This window comes from Scylla paramamosain, chromosome 22, assembly GCF_035594125.1.
Source record: "Scylla paramamosain isolate STU-SP2022 chromosome 22, ASM3559412v1, whole genome shotgun sequence".
Classification (NCBI taxonomy): domain Eukaryota; kingdom Metazoa; phylum Arthropoda; class Malacostraca; order Decapoda; family Portunidae; genus Scylla; species Scylla paramamosain.
The window spans coordinates 17,152,430-17,169,929 of NC_087172.1; the positions used below are offsets into that span (position 1 = coordinate 17,152,430).

Sequence of the window (17,500 nt, forward strand, 5' to 3'; positions counted from 1 at the left end):
TCTCCCACCCTCCCCTCGGCTCTGTGTCCCCTGGGTTATGTAATCTACCAGTCATCCGTTTGTAGACGATTGAAGTGACACCAACTGTCGTGACAAAAATTGATCACTGAACTTGAAATTAGTTTATATGTTTTCCATCTACGAGTATTAAGCTTCTTTTATTTGCTTTATTTTACTTTTTATCTTCTATATTATTTATCTGTTGTATTTATTTGTTTGTATTTTTGTTTTATTTTTCATTCATCTTTTTTTTTTACTTTTATTTACTTGTTTATTTATTTATTCATTTTCATTTTTGTTTTCTTCTTTTCGTGTTCTTGTATATTTTATGTTTGAGCCTTGTTGTTGTTGTTGTTGTTGTTGTTGTTGTTGTTGTTGTTGTTGTTGTTGTTGTTGTTGTTGTTGATGTTTTCTTCTTTTTGTACTTCTTCTTTCCATTTGTCTTCTCCTTCGTCTTCTCCTGATATACAATTAATCTAGTTGGTCATTTTCACCTTTAACTGTGAACTCCATGACAGCCTTTCCATCTACCACATTAACTATATCACTCAAACAAACTTTCATCTACATCTATCAATTCTCCTTTCACTTTTTTTCCCCCGCGAGTTTCAGATGACGAAAGGCAAAATATAACATAACCTGAACTTTTAACTTCTTGTTTATATCAATTTTCTTTACTTTTGCTTCGTCTCATAATTCAATTCTCGTCATGAAGATGCAAGAGAATATTTTAAGAGATTTTTCCACGTGTTCATTTTCTCGGTAGTGCTGACTGGTGGTAAGTGGAGAAGACTGTGTGTGGTGATGAGTGGGATGTGGACATTGTGGTGATAGTGGTGTGTGGTGAAAGTGATGGTGTTGAGTAGGAATAGTGATGACGAGTGGTAATCTGTTGAGTGGGAATTGTGGATGGGTGGGAATGGTGATGAGTAGGTAGTGGTGGTGAGTTGGAATGGTGGTGAGTGGGAATGGTGATGAGTGAGAATTGTGGTGAGTGGGAATGGTGGTGAGTGGGAATGGTGATGACTGGGAATGGTGATGAGTGACAATTGTGGTGAGTGGGAATTGTGGTGAGCGGGAATTGTGGTGAGTGCGAATGGTGGAGGCGGTGGGTGGTGAAGTGGGTGTCTTTTAATCCTCCTTGACATCATCTTCGCGTGTCTGATTCCCTTTTAATAGAGTGTCGATACCACCACCACCACTACTACCACCACCGCCACCTACTTCTCCTCCTCCTCCACCTCCTCCTCCTTGGTGGCGCTGCAGTGAAAAAGACGAGGAAAGCGATGGAAAGGAAGAGGACTTGAAGAAGGAGGACGAAAAGGGGAAAAGCAGCATATGGAGAAAGAAGGAAAATAGAAGAGTGAAAGCGGAGGAGAAAGAGGAGGAGGAGGGTGAGAACAAAAGCAAAACAGGAGAGGAGAAAAGGGAAGAAAAGGAATGGTGGCAGAAGAAGAAGAAGAAGAAGAAGAAGAAGAAGAAGAAGAAGAAGATGAAGAAGAAGAAGAAAACAGCAACAGCAGCAACAACAACAACAACAACAACAACAGCAGCAACAACAACAAGAGGAAAAAATGAAAAGTACTGAAAATACAAAGCAATATTTAAAGAAAGTAGAAAACTAGTATAAAAAAATTGAATAAGTACCGCAGTAAAAGAAGAAGAAAATGAAGAAAAGAAAAAGACCACCACTATGACCACCACCACCACCACCACCACCACTTACCTAAATAAACAACCCTCGCTTGGAGAGAAAGTTGTGTCTCGCTTATGTGTGTTTTTCCTGCCGTAAGTGTTGCAGAGTGGAGAGTGGGACGCCGCACCCTGCCCCCGAACCTGCCCCCTTTACCTGCCCCCTTCCCGTCCTAACCCTTCACGCACCCTGGTCTAAGCAGGACAGGTGACGCCAGTAGATGCTTGGGAGTAAGTGGAGCAGAGTTAAGAGTGTGTGTGTGTGTGTGTGTGTGTGTGTGTGTGTGTGTGTGTGTGTGTGTGTGTGTGTGTGTGTGTGTGTGTGTGTGTGTGCGGAAAGCCAGATGGGCAAGCCTCTTAATGTATGGCCCATGTTCGCCGACCAGCAAGCACGTACGGAATGCAAGCGGAGGGGTTGTGGCCCCGCTGTCACGGCGCCATAATAAATGAAAAGGATTAGATTCTGCATTAAAAAAAAATCAATGACTTAATTTTTAATCGTGACATGACTATTGAAAATACATGACGAATGTGACGGGTGACTAGTAGCGGCATAGATTCTTCAATTTCCCAGCATCCCCTCACGTCAATAGCATAGCAATAGCATCCAACAGCTGTCCAATTCCATTCTGAGATATCCGTTTCATTTTTTTTTTTTACGCAGTGTTTAATCTCGCTATGAAATATGAAGAGTGTGTGTGTGTGTGTGTGTGTGTGTGTGTGTGTGTGTGTGTGTGTGTGTGTGTGTGTGTGTGTGTGTGTGTGTGTGTGTGTGTGTGTGCGTGTGTCCTATTTCACGGTGTTCTTATGATGCCTAAAAGCACTTCAATATGTCACGCTGAATTAGATACTTCCATTTTACGTCGCCTGAAGGACAGTACTGGTGACTAGAGGAACACGAGAAGGAAAATTTGTGATGGTCTTTCTTCCTCTTCACTCTTCCTCCTCCTCTCCTTGCCACTCCTCGTAATCAGTCAGTCAATCGTTCAGTCAGTCAATTATTCTTTTCCTGCGGCGCTTTACAATCAGTTAAGCCACCAGTCAGTCAGTCAATAAGTCAACCAGCCAGTTCTTCTCTTTCTTCGTTTCATTTCCTTTACCTCCATTCTTTTTCTAATATCTCCTTCGTCCTTCTTTTCTCTCCCTTCACTTTCTTCTCCCCGCCTTTCCCTCTGACTCTGATTTTTTTGTTCTTATTATCGTTCTTGTTCTTCTTCTCTACCTCCTCTTTATGCTTCAGTTTCCTCTCTTTCTTGTGGAGTCTAATAAACTTAACCACCTCCTCCTCCTCTTCCTCCTCCTCCTCCTCCTCCTCCTCCTCCTCCTCCTCCTCCTCCTGCCCCTGCTCCTCCACCACCACCACCAACCATCACCACCACCACCTACTCCTCCTCCTCCTAGCAGAAGGTACGTCGTGAAAATAATAACTTTTCACTCTAACTTTTAATGTGAGTCCCGTAATGCTGAATAATAAGCGTGCAGGTTCCTTCCTCAGATTTTTCCCTCGACTTTAAAACTTCGTGAAAAAATAACAGAAAAAAATGTCACAAAAACTGGAGTTTCCGTGGCATTCATTGGTGTGTGTGTGTGTGTGTGTGTGTGTGTTGGCGTGCTTGTTATTTCGCACCGGGGACTGTGGCTAATTTGCAGGAGCGTTGAAAGTAATCAGGTAAAGTTTCGTTAATTACATTTACAGTTAGAATTCGAGCAGACTACAGTACTCTTTCCTACTGTTTTTTTTTTCTTTTTTTTTTTTTGAATCTCGAGTCACAGGAACGTAAGATAACAAAGGGAACTGCAAGAAGCCAACAGGCCTACACATAATAGTCCCTGTATCAAATATACCTACTTATTTCCACGTTTCATCCCTGTCCATATATTTATCTAATCCTCTTTAAAAGTTCCCTATTGACTCGGTACTAACAGCATGATTACTGGGTCTATTCCAGTCGTCTTCCACTCTATTTGAGAACCAGTTTCCTGTCATCCTTTGATCTGGTGACCGTCTCCTTCTGTAACTTGAGAATCGATGGGTTCTCAACAGATTGGGGGACTTCAGAGTGAGAGAAAAGTTTAATCTGTGTGTGTGTGTGTGTGTGTGTGTGTGTGTGTGTGTGTGTTGTGTGTGTGTGTGTGTGTGTGTGTGTGTGTGTGTGTGTGTGTTCATTTTTTCCTTTTATACATTACATCATCATCCTTTCTTCTCCCATCTTCCTTCTTCCTCCCATTAATTCTCTTCCCTTTCTCCTTTCTTTTTCCTTTTTACCATCTTCTCTCCTCCCTTCTACCTTCCATTCATCCTCCTCCCTTTCTCCCTCTTACTTCCTATTTGCCATCCTCTCTCCTCCCTTCTTCCTTCTAATTTATTTATCTTGTTGCCTTCCCTTTTATTTGCTTATCGCCTCTCTCCTCCGTGGTATTTCTATTTGTCTCTCGTACGTTTTTATTCGTTTTCCAGTATCTCTCTTTTATAATAATTTCCCAGAAAACTTATTACCTCTCGGCTCGCTCAGCAGGGTCCAAGAAGAAAGTCTGCGTATTATTTTCTTCAATCTAGGTACAAGATTTCCAACGCGGACAAGAACCGACGTGTGTATATGGATGTGAGAATATATTTCACATTTTTTTTTTTTTTTTTTTTTTACGGTACTGTATATCCTTCTTATCTGCATACGCTATATTCTTGTCTGTCTATATTCATGTACAGGGACTGCCACGTGTTGGTCAGACGTCTTTTTGCAGCGTCCCTTTTTTTTATGTTCTTATGTTGAAAATAACCTGAACTGCTCAATAAACCGTTTAGTTCATTCATTCTGTCATTCATTCATTCACTGACTGATTGATTGATACGTTATGCTGTTTCAATAATTTTGCTGCAGTAATTTTGGCACTTTAAGGCAAGGAAACACAGGAACGCTGCCACTGACTGATGTTCTCGATGACTCATCAACACATTCCCATCTTGTCTTGAAATTTGCGGCAAAATAACGTATTTCTACCAGTCATCCTAACTTTACCACAAAAAATTGGGATTTCCAAAGAGAAGTAATCTGGTATATTACAGTTAATTCATGGTTTTGGTGAGAATGAAGTAAAATGGCCGCGGGTTTTTGAGACAAGATGGGAATACGTGGACCAATCAGTGAGAGGAAGCAGCGGCAGTGTTCCAGCGTTCATTACTGCGACAGACTTAGTGCAGCAAAGTACGATCACATAATCCATTGCTCGGCAGACTAGGATATATACATATATTTTTTTTTTATATGATAGCAGTAAAACAAATCGCATAAATAATATTTCAAGAAGAATGAAAAATTATGTAACATTCGCTCCTGATTATTAACCTTCTGACTGCTAGTGGTACAGTCGAGGCCAGAAGTCTTGCAACCTGACGCTCTCCCTTCCACTGTGTTTAACGTGTTCCTTCAGTCTTACGTCCTCTGACCTCCTTGGAACTTTTCACTTCTCAGGTTTTGTAAGGTGACAGGCAGCACATCGGAGGGCTGACGGTTGAGACGAAACGGTTGAATTAGTGGAAAAGAATACGGCACATGAACAAACTTGTGGCTGCGACTGTACATGTAATCTTATTTCCACCATCCATAGGCAATTTTACTCATAAAAAATCAAGGTGCAGTTTCTAAACAGCTTCACAAAACATTCGATGACACCTTTTGCTGTGAGTGTAGTCTTTCAAAATCCTCATTTAAATTCATTCATAATTATAATATCAAACTGAAAAGAACCTGTAACAGTCAAAAGGTTAAGGTATAGAATTTTTCCTTCCCAATGGTCTACATACAAATAAAGGAGAAAAAACATCTGAAGTACTCACACCTCGGTGCTAGCCTCGCTGTAGAAGAGCCCGAGCTGCTCTTAAGACAAGTGGATCCTAGAAGAGAAAAAGAAAAATTTAATTAGAAAAAGAAATGGCACAGTATCCCAACATTATCAAAGGCCGCACACCACAAGAATGGATTTTCAATGGTAGGAGTATTGAATTAAAATAAAGAAGTTCTACAACATCTCTCCTATGTTTTTTTCTTATAAAGCCTTAAAAATTTAAGTAATATAGACATTAATACTGTTTCACTGTCTGCCTAGAGTCCGGGTGGCCCTTGGGCCAGATTTTGCTGCACACAATACTCAACTCTTATTTTATCTGCACAGCCACAATAAAACTCACCAGAATCAATAAAATCATGTAATTCTAACATAAAAAAAATATTTATGTAATTTGCAAAAGTTAGCCAGTACATTTTAATAACTTTTACTACTAAACTCAGGAACTTTCCATCTCTTTGTTTGCTTGTTTTTTCCTCATTCCTACGACTAAAACTCTTCCATATGAGAAGTATCGACACCTCTGGAACTAATCTAACGAGTTTCTTTGTGATTCTTCTCCTGTTATCTTTATGGGAGCAGCATCATAAGCATGTATCTTCATTTCTTCATCTTTTTCACTTCTTTTGTTGGTTTAACTACACTTCTCAGCACACAAAAATATACAAATATACCCGCATAACAATAAAGTAGCTACCAGATTAGATAGATACTGTCACTGATAAACTTTAAAACCCTCAAGAGATATTAATGTATTGCCCTCTGAAGTCACGACCAAACTCTCCTTCCTTCATTCCTTCCCCCTCATTGTTTTGTGAAGGAGAGAGTAGACCCCTTTGTAGTGAATTGGTGAGTTTTAATGGCGTTCTGTTCCCTTTCAGTCTTTGCCCTTCGAAGAATCCCCCACACAAAGACTGGTATTGTTATGCTAAGGATCAGTAGAGGAAAAAAAGAAAACGGGAGTATAGGCAGTGATGGTATTTTGAAAAGTGGGGGATGTTCAGGGTAAGAATGACTGGAAGTTGGCAAAGTATAGTGACTCCGTGTGAAAGGGAGGAGGAGGAGAAGGAGGAGGAGGAGGAGAAGAAGAAAAAAAAAAGAAGAAAGAAGATGAGGATGAGGATGATAATGATGGTGACGATGAAGATGAAAAAGAACAAGAATAAGGAGGAGAAAACAAGAGCAAAAAAAAAAAAAATTACAAGAAACAAACTAAAACCAAAAAAATAACAACTTCTACTACTACTACTACTACTACTACTACTGCGAGAAGCCAGAGTGTCTACACGTGGAGATCTCTGTACTATATATAATACACCTATAGACTTCTCTCGCAAGTCAATACGGATTCTGAAATAATAATCGAGTCTATTCCGGTGATATTGAAATAGCAATACCATTTGTGGCAGGAAAGGAAGATGAGGGAAGAGATGGAAGGGAAGGCAAGGCAAGGCAAGGCAAGGCAAGGCAAGGCAAGGCAAGGCAAGAGAAGGGAAGGGGAGGGAAGGAAAGGGAAGGGAAGGGAACGGAAGGGAAGGGAAGGGAAGAGAAGGGAAGGGAAGAGAAGGGAAGGGAAGGGAAGGGAAGGGAAGGAAAACGAGAAGTAAGGTAAAGTAAGATAAGGTAAGATAAGAAAAGAGAAGGGAAGAAAAGTGAAAGAAAGGAAAGGAAGGAAAGGAGTAGGAAGGGAAGGGCAGGAGAGGAAGTGAAGGGAAAAGGGAAACAATGGAAATGAAGAGAAAGTAATGTAAGGTAAGGCAAGACGAAGAGAAGAAAAGAGAAGGGAAAGGACTGAAAGAGAGAAGGAAATGAAAGGAGGATACGTAAAGGGAAGAGAAGGAATTGGAAGGGAAGGGGAGGGAGGTTAGTGGAGGAGGAGGAGGAGGAGGAGGAGGAGGAGGAGGAGGAGGAGGAGGAGGAGAAAGAACCGCGGGACATGAGTGTAGGTCACCTGGGATAAAAATCCTTTCATGCTGAAGGTGAAAAAAAAAAATATTATTATTAAACCGAGGCGAGATGTGTGTGTGTGTGTGTGTGTGTGTGTGTGTGTGTGTGTGTGTGTGTGTGTGTGTGTGTGTGTGTGTGTGTGTGTGTAAGATTATTATTATTAATATTATTATTATATACTATCTGTCTGTCAAACTGTGTCTATATCTACTTATCTCTCTTCTCTTCTCTTCTCTTCTCTCTCTCTCTCTCTCTCTCTCTCTCTCTCTCTCTCTCTCTCTCTCTCTCTCTCTCTCTCTCTCCGCCCCGAGCAAGCAGTGAGGAGTGGAGTGTGTTCATCATTGCATTATTATTACAGCCCTGGTCAGCACTGTCACCTGCAGGGAGCCTCGCTATTACATTTCCACCTGCACGGGATTAATTGACCGAACTATACCTGAGGGCTCCCATGACTCAGGTGACGCCAACTGCCTGTCTCCACCTGTTCTATTCTCGTTCCATTTGCATGTTATGATGTATTTTTCTTCGCTTTTCACTTGTTTTGACTTTTTTTTTCGTTTTGTTCATGTTTGTTTCGTTTCTTTTTTGTTTCAGTTTTTTTTTGTGTGTGTGTGTGTGATTCTCCTCTTCTCACTCTCTTTTTAAAGCCTGATTTTTTTTCTTTTATTTCATTCATCTCTTCTTTTTCATATTTTCAGTTTTCCTCAGTTTTTTTTTCTCTTTCCTGTTCGTATATTGTTTTCCTCTTCAGTTTTCTCACTTACTTCTGTCTTCATCAATTCGTTTTTTTCCTTCAGTATTCTTATTTATATCTCTTTCTTCTTCCTGATACTTTATTTTCCTTAACTTTTTATTTTGTTTTTTTTTTCCCACCTTCATATCCTCTTCTTTTCCCATTAAGTTTCCTTTTATTCATCGTTCTTTATCTTTTCACTTTGTCTTTCCCTCTAGATTTTTTTCGTCCCTTTATTATTTCCTTTCCTCTTTCAGTCTTCTCTTAATTTTACCAATCTTCCTCTTTTTAGTTTCATTAGTTTTTTCTTTCTTCTATCTTACATTTACGTCTCTCTCTCTCTCTCTCTCTCTCTCTCTCTCTCTCTCTCTCTCTCTCTCTAAAGCCAGGTATAATATGCATTTTTCAAGATTAACGTAAAGCCAGCAGGTGAAGATAAAGAGCAGATCACTAATTAACGTCACGTAACTCAAGGAAAGGTTTATTACGCTGCGTGATAAACCACAGTTGCTCTATTTCATTGAGAGAGAGAGAGAGAGAGAGAGAGAGAGAGAGAGAGAGAGAGAGAGAGAGAGAGAGAGAGAGAGAGAATCTTCCTAAATTATTAAATCCGTCGTATTATATATTCATGTACATATTTATTTACTATATTAATCCTCATTTTTCTCTTATTACGAATTGCTCACAACCACATGAAGGAACAATGTGGATCTACTTGCCTATGTCCCAGGCCGGCAATCCCACACGGGCGGCCCAGACAAGGCACCAAACATTCCCACACACATCATTCACTCTCTTAGTCTCGCCAAGCCCCGGTGTCGTGTTCACAGCTGTCCTTTGTTCGTAGCTGTCAGCTCTGTTTATAAACGAAAGCCGGACTGCTGTGAACTCTTTACAGGTCTATTTCATCCCTATATTTGGCTAATCCTTCAACCAAGTCTTCAGCCATGTTGTTGTAGACAGAAGCGGACAGATACGTTTATCAACACGCCTTTGTTCGCAAACATTGGGTTCTGAGCATATGCAGTTCGCGGGCAGACAGCCGCGTAGACGAGGAACACAGTATGCTGTCATCAACAAGGCTGAAGAATGTTAAAAGATTAGCCAAGTACAGGGACGAAATGGACCCTATAAAGTGTTTACAGCAGTCAGGCTTTTGCTTGTATACAAAGAGCGGACAGCTACATAGCAAGGGACACCTACGAACACGACACCGGTGGAAGTGTAAATAAAAAATAGTAAATGAAACTTTCCTTCTAACACTCACACTTCAAAACAGAACACTTTATATTTTTCTTACACATATTAATTAAACAAGCCAAGGACAAGAAAATTAGTTAAAAGCTGAATGAATAAAAAAAAAATCCAATTATAATGTCGCCTCCAGAAAAGAAACCTGAGAACCAGAGGAGTCAAACAATCCAGCAGCGATAAACGAGAGACTGGCCTTGCAGCATTCCAAGGAGGCTACTCTGTGTGATTGCTGGAGGAAAGTGTTACGTAGGAGCGTTGTTGATCTGGGATGGGAACGTGACTGACTGCTGGAGTAGGAATGACGTAACTGGAAATGTTGTGCAGATTTTTTTACATTTTTGAGTGTTGGTGTGGGTTTCGAGTGTTCGCTAGTGTTGCGTGGAGCCTTATGATCTTGTGTACCGAATTCAATTAGTCATTTCAGTCATTTAATCAGTCAGTCAACCAGCCAATAAATCAATCAGTTGGTCACTCAGTCTATCAAGCAGTTAATGAATGAATTAATTAATCAGTCAGTCAGTCAGTTCATCTCTTGATCGTAAAACTTTGAGCTCACGGAAAATACTCTTACTGACCAACTCCTTCCGTCACTCTATCCAAGGAAGCTAGTAATTCAGGTGCTTGACTGTGTCCCTCACTCATTCTGTCCCTCACTCCGTCCTTCCACTTGAGAAAGCCAATAAGGAAGCAATTCTATCGAACTTTGTGATGCGCTATTAGAAAGCCACGTTCTCCATTTTCTTTCCCTAGTGCGTTTTAATTAGCGACTCCCTCCGCCACTGCCGCCATTCGCCTTCACATCCGCTGCTGTAAGTAGTTCCCAAATACTATTTTCTCTCTCTCTCTCTCTCTCTCTCTCTCTCTCTCTCTCTCTCTCTCTCTCTCTCTCTCTCTCTCTCTCTCTTTTGCATCGAGAGTGGGCCGTTTTCTTTGTCTTTAATGTTTCCTTATGTTCACTTTTATCGTTTTTTCCCCTGTTAGATGCTCTCTCTCTCTCTCTCTCTCTCTCTCTCTCTCTCTCTCTCTCTCTCTCTCTCTCTCTCATTCCTATTCACGTCTTAATCCCCTTCCATTCCTCTTTCAACTCATCTTCCTCCTCTTCCACATTTTCTCTTGCCTCTCTTTCTCCTTTTTCTCATACCCATCCTTTTCCTCCTCCTCCTCCTGGCGTACCGTGTCGAGGAAAATATTCTTTATCCGGCCTTTCTATCCTTTGCTTACGAACTGCTACAAAACAAAACAAAAGTAATATTGGCGTCTTTTTTGTCACCCTGGATTACTAAAGGTGAATATTTCGAGCGAATTTTTTCCTCCTCACACAAATGGTTTCAGAGTAAGACTGAAGACTAAATTTTTTTTTTTTTTAAATGCTGATATTAATATACAGTCTGTTCGTGGAATTATGAATATTTTCCTTTATTTCCTATTTTTTTTTTTTTTTAGGAAGGGTGAGTGGGAAGGTAACAAAGGTAAATTTTTGAACACACACACACACACAAAAAAAAAAAAAACACGCGCGATGAGAAAATTTCTAGCCTTCCATTCTTGCACGAAACACACACACACACACACACACACACACACACACACACACACACACTCATACAAAATAGATTGGTGTGTTATATACAGGAACTGCCACGTGCTGACGGCTTCTTGAAGCTTCCCGTACCTTCTTATGGTCTTGTACACGACGACACGTGCTCGTCTTTCATTCCTGCTGGGTTACGAAGCCACAACTTAACACACAATAAATCACCTCCTTAACACCCAACAACGCAAACTCCTTAACACCCAGTAACACAACACCCAGTAACACAGCTCCTTAACACCCAGTAACACAACTTAACACCCAGCAACACAACTCATAACACCCAGCAACACAACTCATAACACCCAGCAACACAACTCATAACACCCAGCAACACAACTCACAACACCCAGCAACACAACTCATAACACCCAGCAACACAACAACTTAACACCCAGCAACACAACTCATAACACCCAGCAACACAACTCATAACACCCAGCAACACAACTCATAACACCCAGCAACACAACTCATAACACCCAGCAACACAACTCATAACACCCAGCAACACAACTCACAACACCCAGCAACACAACTCCTTAACACCCAGCAACACAACTCATAACACCCAGCAACACAACTCACAACACCCAGCAACACAACAACTTAACAGCCAGCAACACAACACCCAGTAATGCAACTTGAAGGGGCACTACTCGTATATTCATTCATAAACAGTAGGATATGGACGGTACCACCACCACCACCACTCAGAACTTCGACATATGAGTAGGACTGGCACTTCCTCCTCCCTTACCTTCCCAGTCATAACTATCCGATACCCATTCATAAAGCCTCCTTACCCGATAGGACAGGCTTGGTCGGAGAGAAACCCCCTACCCACCGCACATCAGGTCCCGTATTCAGAAACGTTTCGCTTCTTCCCCATTATTTTCAAAGGCTACAGAGATGATTATCCGGATTCTGAAGACTATTTCTCGTTAATATGTCACTAGAACCACAGAAAAAAAACTGCCTTAAAAACGTGTCATTTCAATTATAGCTTTTAGAATGCAGTTAGAGACAAGACACGGAGGGGGAAAGTCACGATGGCTCTGTAGCGAAGAGCTGTTTTAGTAAAGAGCTGTTTAAACCATCGACCTGGCGTCCAAGAAAAACCCCGCTCGTTTCAAGTATTCGAATTCATGACTTCCTGTATTATAGCGTGTGTGTGTGTGTGTGTGTGTGTGTGTGTGTGTGTGTGTGTATTTGTGTGGGAGTGCTTAGAACCGCCGCCCGAGCAACCTCACTCACCCGATACTTATTTTCCACGGGAGTTATGGAGCGAAAAGAGACGAGAACGGAGAGAATGAATCGTCTCCATCCGCCATGGAATCGAACTCTGGCTCACCACGTTGTTAGGCAAGCCCGCTAACCACCACGCCGCCGGGAAAGAGATAAAGTTACGTAAAAAAATGGAATAAACTAAAGGGGATTCCTGCAAAAATAACAATAAAATGGCAGAGTAAGAAAGAAAACGGGAAAAAATAATGTAAAAACGTGTAGAAAACGAAATGATACACACTAACATTTTTCTGAAGTCATAAAAAAAAACGGAAACAAGAACCACAAAAAGTAATAGACGATAAAAGTGAAAGCGTGGAGAGAGAGAGAGAGAGAGAGAGAGAGAGAGAGAGAGAGAGAGAGAGAGAGAGAGAGAGAGAGAGAGAGAGAGAGAGAGAGAAATTATGGCTTACCTTGAAGTTTCTCTCACATTCTCAGTCTGAAATATTTCCTTGTTGACGAGAGAGAGAGAGAGAGAGAGAGAGAGAGAGAGAGAGAGAGAGAGAGAGAGAGAGAGAAAGTCAACACAAGCTCTTCATCACACTCACTCTCAAGAAAACAACGATTCTTCTTCCTTTTTTAGTCATCTTCTTACTTCCTTTTCTTCCTCCTTCACAATTTCCTCCTCTCTCCCTCACTTTCTTCTTTACATCCTCCACTTACCTCACCTCTCTCTCGCCTTTCCCCTTGTCTTCCTTTTCTTTCCTTTCTTTTCTCCATTATTTTTTTCACTTCCTTCTTCACTGAATCCAATTGTCGGTAGATGGCGATAGAAAACGATGGATAACGAAAGAAAATGTAACGAAGGGACGGTAATTATAAGACAGCCAATCAGGAATCTCGAGAGTTGTGATTAGAGATTAGGTGAGGTGCGTGACCCAGAGAGAGAGAGAGAGAGAGAGAGAGAGAGAGAGAGAGAGAGAGAGAGAGAGAGAGAGGCGAGGTGATAGGGTATTTCTCCCTTTCTCTTCCTTATCCATCCCATATTTCTTTTTTTCTTATTTTTTCCTTTTTCGCAGTTCCTTTTTTCGTTCTTCATCTGTTAGAGAGAGAGAGAGAGAGAGAGAGAGAGAGAGAGAGAGAGAGAGAGAGAGAGAGAGAGAGAGAGAGAGAGAATCCATCCACGCCTACCCATCCACATCCACATAAACACACACACACACACAGACACATACACACACACACACACACACACACACACACACAGGCAACGAAGCGACGAACACAAACAAATGCACGCACAGACAGACAGACAGACAGACAGACACACAGATAGATGATACAGAATCCGCGCTTGAGTGGAAAAAAAAATATAAATTCCCTCAGCAAGATATTTAGAGCGGGAGATTAAGAGGAAAATACAAACAAATAGACGGATTTTGTTAGTGCCCTGTGTGTGTGTGTGTGTGTGTGTGTGTGTGTGTGTGTGTGTGTGTGTGTGTGTGTGTGTGTGTGTGTGTGTGTGTGTGTGTGTTTACCTCTCTTTAATGGCCTGCTTGTGAATATTGGCAATAGGAAGAAGAAGGGAATGAATAAGAATGATAAGAAGAGGACCAAGAAGAAGAGAAATAATAATGAGGAGGAGAAGAGAAGGAATGAAAAGAGAAAAAAGGAGGGAAGAAAGGAGAGGAAGGAGGAGGAAAAGAAAGAAGAAATGAAAGATATGAAAGAAGAAAAAGAAAAAAAGAAAAGAAAAAGAAATAGAAAAAGAAGAAAAAGAAAATAAATAAATAAATAAAACACTTAAATAAAAAGAATTACATCATTTAACAATATTTTCCTCCATTTATCAATCTCTTCCTTTCTTCCTTTCCTCACTTCACCTCTCTCTTTTCCTCCTCTCCTCCCATTCTTATCTTTCCCTCCACTTACCTCCTCTTATTTCCTTGTTATCATCCTTTATCCATCTCTCCCCATTCTTCCTCTCCTTTCCTTATTTCTCCTTCCCAATTCCCTCCTTCCATTCTTCCACTTTCTTTCTTTCTCCTCCATCCCTAATTTTCCATCACTTTTTTGTCTTTCCTTCTCCTCTCCTCTCTCTTCTCTTCTTTTCCCTGTTCTCTTCTATGTTCTTTCTCTCCCCTCCACCTGATTTTTCCCCTTCACTGTCTCCTTTTCCTTCTCTTGTATTTTCTTTTATTCACTATTCGTCCTTCATCACCTAATTCTGCCCTCCTCTCTCTCTCCTCACACCCTCCTCCCCCCCCTTTTTCCTCCCCTCTCTCCCGAAAAATTTGGGTCCCACAAGATCAAATTTGGCCCGTGTATAGTTATTTATTTATTTTTTTGGAGGGGGCACTGGGGGGGTGAGTGGAAGGGGGAGGGGGGTGAGGGTGAGGTCGTTAAATGTCAATCCGTGGGTGAGATATTTTTTTTTTCTTTTTTTCATTATTCACTGATGCAATAGAGTGCTTCGTGTTGTTTATTGCTGGTGTTATTATACATGTTCTGTTTCTCGTTGTTGTTGTTGTTGTAGTAGTTGTTGTTGTTGTTGTTGTTGTTGTTTATCGTTGGATCATCCATTCGTTCGTTCGTTTTATTAATTTCGTTTTTTTTTTCCTCTCTCTCTCTCTCTCTCTCTCTCTCTCTCTCTCTCTCTCTCTCTCTCTCTCTCTCTCTCTCTCTCTCTCTCTCTCTCTCCTCTTCCATTTCCCTCTTGTTATTAAGGAGATATTAAGGTCACGTGGCAATATTATACTACACAGGGCTGAGTTTTATGTCTGTTTGTACGTACACCTCTCTTCTTCCTCTTCCTCTCTCTTTTCCTCTCTTTACTCTTTCCTTATGCTTTTCTCCCTTTCTTTGCAATGATTTCCCTTTCAGTCCCTTTCACTCTTTTCTCTTTACATCCCTCTCTTTTTTTCCCTTCTCGTTTTCTTCTTTCCCTTCCCTTTCTTCTTTTTTTTCTCTATTTTCCCTCTCTTTCCTTTCCTTCCTCTTTCAGTTCCTTATTTTTGTCTCATTTCCTTTACTATTCCCATCTCTCTCCTGTTCTCTTATATTATTTTCCTTTCCTTTCCTTCATTCCCCTTCTCTTCTCTCCTTTCCTTCTCTTTTTTCTTTTCCATCTCTTCATTTCCTTTCCTTTCTCTTTCTCCTACCTCTCTTCTCTTAGTATCCTCCTCTATTCTTTTTTTTTTCTATCTTTCCCTCCCCTATTCTCCCTCTCCTTCCTTTCCATCCCTTCCTTCCTTCCCATTCCATCCCTTCTTTTCCTCCCTTCCCTTCACTTCCCTCTCCTTCCATCCCTTCCTTTCCTTCCTTCCCTTCACTTTCCTCCCCTTCCATCCCTTCCTTTCCACCCTTCCCTTCACTTCCCTTCCCGTTGGCAATGTGAGAAAGGAGTGAACATTTTAATCAAGTCATAACCTATTCGTCCCCTCGTTCCTTCCCCTCACTCCTTTCCCCTCACCCCTCTCCCCTCATCCTTCCACCTGCTGCCTACCCTCGCCTCCATCAAACCATTCCCAGAATTCATCTTTCCTATTGCATTTCCTATCTCTCCCCATATCTTCTGTTTAATTATCCTTCTCCTCTCCCTCGTCTATTCCTTTTTCGATTAAATATATTTGCAGTTTATTTATTTTTTTCTCTGTGTGGATTCTTAACTAACTGACTGACTGACTACCTAATTAATTAACGCACTTACTAACTGACTGACTACGTGGCTGATTAACTTATTTATTAATCTATGTCCTCATGTGCTTAAATCTTAAACAAAAACTTGAATACTCTATCTTTTCATTCCCTCCTTCATCTGCTTCATAAACCTCTTCCCCCAGTAAGGTCACGTTAGGTTAGGTTAGTGAAAGTATCTACCTCCACTCCATATTCCTAAGCTTCATCTTATTCTCCATCCCAGCCACTTCCACTACCCTCCACCCTCTCCCCTCACTCTCCAGCACAGCCTCTTCCTTCTTGCCAGTTCATGAAAGCCTCTCTCTCCTTCCTCCATCACTCTTCATTCACACCGTACCTTCCATCATAGCCTCTCCTACAATCTTCCATCCTTTTCCTCCATCTTCCGTTCCTCACCACATTCTACCTTCCATCCCAGGCTCATCTAGTACTTTTTCTTTCCACCTTCCATTCCCCACCACATCTTACCTTCCACCCCAGAAGCTCCCACAACTCCCCATCCTCTCCATCCGCTACCTTCCATTCCAGCCTCACCTATTTCCTTCCACCCTCTCCCTCCACCTTCCATCCCATCCTCCCCTACAGGTGCCCACCCTCTCCCTCCTTTCTGAAGTCCAGCCTCCATCCTGCACCTGCTCCTCACGACGTAGGTGAGATGAGATCATTTATCTTTAGGAGAATTGGTCTAATTAAGGCAGGTAGGTCAGGTAAGTTGATGCAAAAATTCTGCAGTCCATTGTGTTGCCTTCAGTTCCACGGTAATGTTTGATCGTTTTGAGCGTGAATGGGAGCGTGGCCTGATGACGAAAGGTGGCATTGAGATCCTGAGAGTTTTCTTACGTTCTCCTGTTTTACCTATAACTGTTTATTCCGTATGTCCTTACCTGGTAGTCTAATCATTGTTTAATTTAATACAGGCTAAGATTATTTATGCCTTATCTAACTCAACCAGGTATCTAATTTATTTTCTCTCACCTAAGCAAACTTATATATATTTACCTTACGTTGTCTAACCTAATTTTTCTTAACATCTACCTTAACTCACTTTATTTACTTAACCTAATCTAAATTCAACCTGACCTAACCTAATCTTTACCTTACCTTACTCAATCTGCTTTTTTTTTTTTTTGCCTGAACTTTTAACCTAATCTGACTTTATCTAATATTTACCACCTTACTTTACTTTACTTCACAGAATTTTTACCTAACCTTACTTAAGCTAACCTATCTTGATATTTACCTTGCTTAATATAACATAATATTTACCTTATCTCTCCTAACATAACCTAATATTTACCTAACCAATCCTAAGCTGACCTAATTTCCACTTTACCTGACCTAACAAACTAATCATCTAATACTGTTTGCCTACCACTCACCTCCATTACCCTCATTACCTTAACTTGTCCCAATCTTCACCTGGCCCTCCTCTCACGTACACACCTGTAGACCCACTCATTATCACACCTGTGCTAGATGAGATTACAAAAGTTACCTGTCATTCAATCTATTCT

At 41.0% G+C, this 17,500-nt stretch overlaps 1 protein-coding gene across 8 annotated transcripts in view; it reads right to left on the reverse strand.

Moving 5' to 3' along the window:
* LOC135111693 (relaxin receptor 2-like) overlaps nt 1–17,500 on the reverse strand; it is a 194,912-nt gene that overhangs the window by 146,756 nt on the left and 30,656 nt on the right. For 5 of the 8 annotated variants that reach the window (XM_064025290.1, XM_064025286.1, XM_064025291.1 and 2 more), the window contains exon 2: nt 5,528–5,584. The gene's annotated coding sequence lies outside the window, so the exon portion shown is untranslated. Of the gene's footprint in view, nt 1–5,036; nt 5,196–5,527; nt 5,585–12,317; nt 12,435–17,500 lie in introns of all 8 variants that reach the window. The other 3 variants (XM_064025289.1, XM_064025287.1, XM_064025288.1) reach the window with 3 other exon arrangements.